This window comes from Lytechinus variegatus, chromosome 8 (assembly GCF_018143015.1).
Source record: "Lytechinus variegatus isolate NC3 chromosome 8, Lvar_3.0, whole genome shotgun sequence".
NCBI lineage: Eukaryota > Metazoa > Echinodermata > Echinoidea > Temnopleuroida > Toxopneustidae > Lytechinus > Lytechinus variegatus.
Window position 1 is genome coordinate 30,473,468 of NC_054747.1, and position 9,714 is coordinate 30,483,181.

The following is a 9,714-nucleotide window of genomic DNA, read 5'->3' on the forward strand; positions in this document are numbered from 1 at the left end:
TAGCCTTAAATTCATTTCTATGATGAAAATTATTTCCTACATGAGGTGCATGTCCGCTAAATCTTGATTTATTTTAAAACTATATATTGTTTTAATCTTGAAAATCTTAAAACCTCCCGCCCCTCCTCTATTTTGCACACATTTTAATAGCCTAACTATTTGCTCATTAATTCAATTTGATAATTTTAAGTTAATCTAATATAATTTAGTAAAGGGGGAAAAAATGTAAGGGAAATGTATGTTTTGGTTAATCATTTTGATATAGCTTCATATTACTTTAAGTTATATGAAGTACCTTATAATATAAGGTACTTTCATTACATAAAGTTAATATCACGATATTTCTTTACAGCTCCTTCAAAGAATAGTCATTTATCTTTGTTATACATGTATTTCCCTTTTATGTATAAAATAGATCCCCTTCTTCTCTTACACAAGCTCCATCCAGCTTGTCCATTTCGATTGACACACTCTTCCTATATATTGCAAAAGGATATAGTTTTTCCTGCTGATTGAAGTGCCCCGTATTAAACTCCTTTATACATAAGACTTTACTGTTTGGGATCCTCTCGTTTAACTTTTAGCAATGTCACTCTTCTATTTATGTTAACCAGGTCTCTAATCCGGATCGAGTGTTGATTATTTTTCAGTGTTTTCATTTATTCGATTTTTATTTTTATTTATTTTAAAGGTTTTTTTGGGGGGGTTGAGGGGAGGGGGTATAAATGCCCATTTCCTTCCTCTTCCGATGTGTTGGATTGTACCATGATTTCAAACGCCTTAGGATATTATGTTCACTGTATTCTCTGTCGTTATAGCATTAGATGGATTTTTGTTTAGATGCCTTATAATCTCCCATACCTTTGAGGTCCATAAACTATGCATTGCATTATCAAACGAATGTTGTTATTTTTTTTCCTCTCCCAATTCGAAAATTTATTCATCATAGTTTTTGTTTAGATGTTAGCATTACTTCTTTTTACAGCGAATCGCTTAATGCACGCGAGACTCCAGAGGCGTTACTCATATATATCAATATTTGAAGAGTTTGGTTGCAAGAGGGATTAGGGCCAATTTGAACCATTCTGAGAAAAATCATGGTTTTTTATTTCAATTATTGCGATATTCTTTTGAGAAACTGAATTGTCTTGATATACTACCCTATCATATGAACTTAAAATTGGGTATAAAAGAAATCTACATGTATGCAATTTATATATATATATATATATATATATATATATATATATAATATATATATATATAATATATATATATATATATATATATATATATATTGCAAGCAAATTGTTATGAGTCTGATCTCTTTTGAATGAAAAAAAACCTTTAAATTTCTTTGCCACTTCGATTCATGTTTTAATGTGAATTTGACTAAAAATCTATAGGTTTTGGGACAGAAAACAAATTGATTTATGGAAAATTGACCTAGCCCTCTTTGACAAATCAGCTCTTCAGAAAAGTTTGGTTGCGAAAGGGGCCCACTCCAATAAAGTCTCTTTATTTATTCTTCCATATTGCAATATTCTTGTGCGAAACTAAATTTTCTTGATACCCTACCGTGTGAACATTAAATAAATCTACCTGTCTTCATATTTTCAAAAATATTCTTTAAAAAAAAAATCAGTTTGGACCTAACCCTTTTTGCAACCAAACTGAAATGGGCCTAACCCCTTTTGAAAAAGGGATTCTTCTTTGTCATTTTAGTCTGATAGGAATTTCAACTTTTCTTGGCATCATCTTATAGAGCTACTAAAGTTTTATACATTTAGACAACAAAAAAAAATCAAATTTGATGAAAAATGGACCTAACCCCTTTCCAACTCAGCTCTTCGTTATATTAAAAAAACGGTTTAAAACATATTACATAGCATGGAATTGGGTGAATTTCACAATTGGTTTGGAACATTGTCATAATCCTAAGCCTCCATCAATTTATAAGCCATTATTTCCGTAAAAAACCTCATTAAAATATCTAGCAATTACAAATGTTCGACAATTTTTTTTAGAACGAAATGGCTCAATGGGTGTGTCTATTTTTAGCTGTCCGTACAAATTGTATAGTGAAAGCGAAACAAGGATGTTTTACCGGTAACTAATAATTTGTCATGTATTCTACAGGCTGGGAATACAATGATTGAAGAAATTTTCCAAAACAGAATAATAATGCTAACACTTTCATATGTGGGGACGCAAATGGGAAGAATATGGGAATAAATAATACATAGAATGGTGAGGGTCATGTAATTCAATAATACCGCTGTTATTCAATTGGAAAAGAAATCTCAGAGCGCCCCGGGTATTATTATATAAAGAAATGTAGAAATTCCATTCATTTCTTGTTGGTGAGCTTCAACATGTTCAAAGATCATGAACATTTTTGCTGCCAACATAACTGTTTTGAAGATTTTGTAAATAAGAACTGCAAACTTCATTGGATTTCTGCTGATATTGACATTGTGGAAACTTTTCATTGAATCACATAAGGCAACAACAATGGCATGATATTACCACATATTATATAATATGGCCCACATAATGCTCCCCGCAAGGTCGCCGGAAGCGGGGGGGGGGCAGGGGAGCACTTGACCCCCCCCCCCAAAAAAAAAAAAATGGGGGGGGGGCAAAACGAGATTTTGCCCCCCCCCCCCACGTGCCCCCCTGAAAGATGAAAAAATGATAAATTATTTAAGGACAAAAGTAAATGAAGGCACTTTTCTGCCTGAAAATTGTCATTTCCATTGTCAAAAATGAAAAAAATTTGCCCCTGACGGGGCAAATACATTATCATAGTAAGCCTCGCGTCGTTTGGTGAACAGTTCCTCTGTGAAACAGAGCTTTGATAAACCCCTTTTCCATCTTATTACAGTGTGATAACGTTTAACCTTTTAATGAATACATTTCATATTAAAAGCGAATGGCAAATTGACAGTGATCCACCAATGATTAGGTTTATAATTCTATGATGCTGGCTGTGTCGTCTTACAAACGCGCGGTCGCCCAGAAACGCTCAGACCGGACCCGATATCACTAACGCGCGTAAACACTAGTTACTCGAGCAAGATATGGAATCTATGTCATAGCTGTCAAGCCCAGAGACCATAACATCTCGAGAAACTTGTTTCAATTATTTCATTTTCAACTAAATATAAATTGAGTTAATACAGTAATAACAAGAGAGCGGTGTTGGCTCAGTCGGTAACGCGTCTGCCCATCGAAGTCGAACCAAAGATCGTAGGTTCGAGTCCACCCTGGGCGGATGACTGAAGTCAGTGCGTTGTGTGTAAACGTCTCTCCCATGTTTCATAGATGCAGGCTATGTTACAATGGAAAACACTCCGTCCCTCGGATAGGACGTTAAATGGAGGCCCCGTGTAGAGGAGAGTCACCACCTTTGCACGTTAAGAACCCACTGCACTATTCGTATAAGAGTAGGGGGAAACCCCGGTGTCGAGGTCCACCTGCACCCCCCCCCCATCAGTTATATCGGGAGGAGAGACCTGTGGATCATAGTGATTAAGTTCGCTTTTTGCCTCCCAGGCACAGGTGACGCTAAACAACTAATAATAACAATTCAGTACCCTAAAGAAAATACCAAGGTCATTTCAACTCAATATAGACATGTTATCAGAAAATTACACTCAGAATAATCATGTGTAGAGTATTATAATTTATAATTTGTAAAAATGGTGAATCCCACTCGAAAGCAACTTAGAGATAATGTTTAGACATGAAAAAAATTAAATCATCTGTGAAAGTGTCTTCTTGACCGGACTCATATTATCCGAGATATGAATAAAAATGTAAAGAATATAAAATAAAAAAATAAGCGTTACAGTAGTGCTCTACTATAAAATAAAATCTTAAGATATTTTCACAGCCCCGTATTTTCCTCTTTTCCTTTTCATTGGCATGATTGGAAGGCGTTTTGTCTGATATTATTTCAGCTCATATATAGCACTAATGTATTTTAGATTCCAAAACTTCTTCCCATTACCTGTTACTAATCAGATCGAGATGGCAGCTATGTTCTCTGGTTCATCCCGGCTTTTGTTATTCATGGACTTTTGCCCCACCAAAACCAACAACCCGGGAGAACGTGGGTGGGGCTGCAAGACCTAAATTTTTGAAGAAACGTAAGAGCGAGGGGATTTGTGATCGGGGAGCTTTTGCATTTTCTAGAGTAAAATTGAAGGATTTCGTGCACACTTTTGGTGAATTTTGTGGATTTTGCCCTCTCGATCGGCGACCCCCGGCTGCGTACGGTCATGTTTGTCATCTTAGTCTTTAAAAGGCCGATATTACATTGGTTTGAAACAATTTCGTTTGCAATAAGGCTCGTAATTTGCTGGAACTGCGACCCTGATCATGAAGAAACACCAGGCTGGGTCAGAAGGGAGAAAACAGAAGGAGCAAAAAGAATTCCAAGACTGTTTAATTCTCAAGAAATTTATTTTTGAATGCACTTAGAAACGCAACTTTTATACTCCATTTTTACACAAAGTCCTTACCGTGGGGGGATCCCACACCCTCTCCCGCTCGATCGCTTCGGTATCTCACGCTGTCAAAAATATTGTGCCCCCTTCGGGATTTTGCCCCCCCCCAAAAAAAAAAAAAAAAAACTGAAAGTGTTCCGGCGCGCCTGCTTCCCCGCCATTTGTGAAAGCATATATTTTTTTCCTAGGTTAAATTTTCCTCTTTGATTCAAACTTATATTCGTAGTAAATTGAAACTTGTTTTGAATTCCATGCACATTAGTCACAGATGGTGATTTTCTTTTACTTTTTGTAGAAATTATTGCTTGATCTAAGTTTGCCCCTGACGGAGCACATCGTAGAATTGATAGATAACTTTGTTCAGCAAATTAGCTCTAAAAGAGGCATTTCACTCTTCCCTTACAGTGTCCTCGGGGGATGGAAATATGCTTGCTCTCATTCCTTTTCCACGATAACATATCGCTTGATTGATTGATTGATCGATCGATCGATCGATTGATTAATTGGTTGATTAATTGATCGATCATTAAATAGATTTTTTTCTAAACGAGTGCACACCTAGTTACCACTCAGCCACGGCAGATACAATTGATTGATTGATTGATGGATCGATGATTAATTGATTGATTGATGTATGTCATCAGAGGCCATGTAAAGGTCACGACCAAAATAGAGTATGATTCAGGTCATTTTAAGCATTTAAAAAATTTGCGCGCGCGCACGGTTACGAGACCGTTCTCGCGCATAACGGTACTATAGAGCATAGGATCGCATTTTGTTCATATCAATGCATTGATAAATAGTTCTCAGTAATTGGATACCTTGATCAACCTTCTAGGACAAGTAATAACGGAATTAGCCGTCCATCAAAGTTTACAGTGCGCGCGCTACCATTACCATGTATAGCACCAAAGACCACTCAGCCATGGCAGATACATTCGATTGATCGATCGATGATTGATTGATTGGTTGGTTGATTAGTTGACTTATTGATTGATTAATTGATTGATTGCTTTAATTTCTGCATTCAGTGTATGAAATATAAACGGTAGTTTATAAAAATGTAATATATGACAAAGTAATACTTTAGTTGTAGCCAATTATATGCTTTCTTCAAGCGATAAAAAAGGGTGCATTTCGTAAGGGAATTTTCCGAAGGTCAATTTGTTTTCAACAACATGTTATTACATGAAATCGTAATTATTTTCATATTCTCATACATACATGTGTGTATTATATGTCTCCCTTATAAGAGAAATAAGTTCCAGCAATTAATATTTAACGGATTAGTAAAGTTTTCATTGTTTGAATTCTTGGTGGGAAAATGACTAAATATAATGTCATGTAAAGATACAAAATAATAGGTGGGGATATGACAACATCAGCTTGCTCATTGCATATGTATGAAGACATGCATTATATATAGAACGGTTTCACAGAAATATGGAATGATTGTGTCCGATTCTGATGAAATTTCAGTGTTTTGTTTGATTGATTTGCCTTTGTTGTTCAAATCATATTATTTGCAGCCTAATTGATAGTACACTTTTATACATGAAATTGCTCATGGTCTAGATTCGAAACTTACGAAACCTATGATTTTACATTTATCAGGAACTAAAAATTAAAAAAAGCAGAAAGCAGTAGTCTGGAAGAGAACTATTATTTATACGAGGAAACCACGTTACATTTGACCCGCGTTCACATGACCTAGTCATGCTAGTCGTCATATTGGAATTCCCCAGTAGATCAACGTGGCGTACACATGCGCAGTAAATGACAAACATCCTTTCAATTGCATCTGTTCAAAAATCGATCAAGTGAGAATTTATTTGTATGAGTTCGACAGATGAAGGACTCGTATTTTCTCTGTTTTTACTATTCTATTTAAGTTTCTTCTCGTCATTATGCACGAGTATTTCTCATACGAAATATATCATGAGTCATTGTGTCTGACTGAATCTTCATTGAAAAATATAAACATCTTTGAAATAATAGGAAAGATAGCGTTATTTGCGGACGTTAAGATGATAACATTGCGTGCGCGTGTGATGGATTGTGTGTGATTGGGTGTGTGCCAGTGTGTGTTTTATATATTACTGTCACAGATATGCCGTCTCGGAACGACTTTTAACGTCACCACCATTTAAAGACATGATCAGAGTTCAAATGAAACCTCGAACATCTGCATCAATTCGTTACTTCCAAACTGGAGTAATGGAATCGAATTCGATGTTGCACTACAAATTGTCACCCCAGCACAAATTGTCGCCCATCGACAATTTGTGCTGCACGTGTCGGTCTCATTTTTTTTGCATGTTATGCAAATTTGGGTCGGCAAACAGAAAAAAACGCTAGAACCACAAATTATCACCCATAGTCTGGCGTGTAGTGTATGTGTGTCCTGGGGCCCGTTGCATAACACTTTTACCTGAGAAAACTCAGGTTGTTTTTACCTGAGATTTCGCCCTGTGTTAAAGTCAATGGCAGAAATCAGACTAACCTTAGTTTTCAGTTTAACCAGAGTTTTCTCAGGTAAAAGAAAATATGCAACAGGCACCAGGTTGGTGTTTCATAAAGCTTTTCGTTACGCAACTTACGCAAAACTTTACAAACGACTGGTGACCTTTCTTGTGCCAGAATATCCCTCTGTAGCTCACCTCGCACCTACGATCAAGCTCCAGTTATGCGTAACTTTACGAACAGCTTAATGAAACACACACCTGGGCCCCGTTGTACAAAGAGTTACGATTGATCCAATCAATCGTAACTATGGAAAGCCAGCAAAGTCAACAAATGAAATGCATGTTTGTTAAAAGAAAGTTAGATATGAATCCATATCCATAATTTCATAATTGGAGTGTTCTCCTTTGATTTCAAAGGATGTTTTGCAAATTTCCTGTAGAAACAATTTGACACTGATGGATTTACATAGAGTTACGATTGATTTGATCAATTGTTACTCTTTGTACAACGGGGCCCAGGTGTGTGTCGTTGTTTTTTGCAAGGTTGTGTGCGTTCTGTTAGAGGTAAGTGTGTGCGTATGTGAGCCATATGTGTATTATTATTATTATTAGTTTGGGTTTTTTGGGGGTAGGGGTGGGGGTGGGGTTATATCCACTAGGTCTAGCAGTAGGTCAAACTCTCTGATCGTCTAATACCATACGAGCTAATCCCAAGTGCTCTAGTAACATTTTGGTCTAACTTGCACTTGGTCTAATGTATAGGAATTGGTCGAATATAATTGGTCAGTATAATTGCCGAATCGTCCAATAGCCAAAAGGTCTAATCGCATTTTCGTCTAAATCCCAAGTAAATATTCCGTCTATTACAGGAATTGACCAAGTGGTGTTATAGACCAATTAGATATTAGACCAAATAAAATCAGACCAAATGGATATTAGACGTAATGGTAAATGGGCAAACGACAATCAGACCAAAAGGTTAACTGGTTGTAGACGGAATGGAATTAGACCATGTAAAGGATGAGGCAAATTTGGCCATAAGTCAAATCGGGCTTAGACCAACTGGCAATTTACTTCTATGGAGGCTAATATAGGGAACAGAAGCAGAGCCCGTGGAAAATTCGGTTTTCATCCACTTGGTCTAACAGCAGTTGGACTAATTCTCCGTTTGTCTAATAACACACGGGCTTAACCCATTGGTTTACTAATAATTTGGTCTAATTGCATTTGCAACTCTACATTCAATTCAATGCAATGTTTTATTCAGTTCCAATTAAATCAATACAAAGTATAGAATACAGTTAGAACAAATACAATGTACAATAATAAGGCAAGAAATGTAAGGTACATGTAAAACAAGTATAAAATAGATACAAATTACATTAAAAATATTGGAATGCGGTGGTCATAAAAAGTAACAAGGTGTGTCGAGAAAACCACCTTTATAAAATAAAATAAGCAACTGTTACATTGAAATTACAAATTTAGTAAAATGCTAATTTAAAATTAAATTCAATAAGTTATTTGATAATACATGTACATGTACAATAATAGTTAAAACACGTTTAACCGACAAACCCAACACATAAACACACAGTGGCAGTAAAAATCCTTTCTTTCACACATTATTGATTTTATACACATGACCTATTTTATTTGTTTGTCAACTGTTAAGTGAAATGGGGCGACAATTGTGGTGTCCCCTCCTCCACAAAATAATTGTCGCCTAAACTTTTGGTATCGAATTTTGCACAAATTGAGGGGCGACAATTCGGGGTGCAACATCCGACAAACGCAACAATAGTCAGGCCTTAGAATATGCTGCAACTTTTCATTACGAAATAATTACGTTATTTTGAATATAATCCCATTTAATATCATTCCAGCAATGGCGTGCAATTCTTAATATAGGACATTACCTTTTTTTTTATATATATATTGCGTATAATATCGGTTCGGTGTTATGCACCACTATGCACAATGATGAGCATTCCATTTTATTGTATGTGTTTGTGAGTGTCTGGGTGCGGGGGTGGGTGTACCCTTGTGAGGTGAGATGGGCCTATCGTTTTGGGATTGTGTTTATGTTGATATTACATTTTGCTGATGTCTATGTGTGCATCTGCTTTTGCTTATATACTTCTTTATATCCAAGTGAAGTATGCAAATCCAGGGGAGCGTTTCATCAATATTTTCATCCGACAAGTTGTCAGATCTGACATCTTTCCATGATTTTGATTGGCTGAGAGGCACTGTTCCTATGGAAACTGTCGGATAAAATGGGACTTGTTGGATAAAACGTCCGACAAGTCCTTTCATGAAATGCCCCCCAGATGCGCATGTTTGTAACGCTTAGGACTATGTATCGGACTGTTTTTTATTCCATTTTCTGATGTTTAATATGCTGTTGATGTAGTATTGCAGTTTTTATGTAAATCGCTCAATTCAATTTAATTGCTCAATTTAGGTTTTAAAACAACTCAGCCATAATGTATTTTTTGTGGTTTTTACTAACTAAATTCTTTTATTTATCCATCTATTTTGCTAGATGAATTTACGTGGCGCTATAAATGCCAAATATTAGTATTATTTTTGTATTATACATTAGAACAAAACTTCCCTCAAAGTTTTAATCGCCCTTCGTGTATATATATTTACAAAGAGCTCACTTGAAGAAGGGGTTAGGCCCATTTTTCATCAAATTTGATTATTATGTCTCAATGTAGATTTATAGA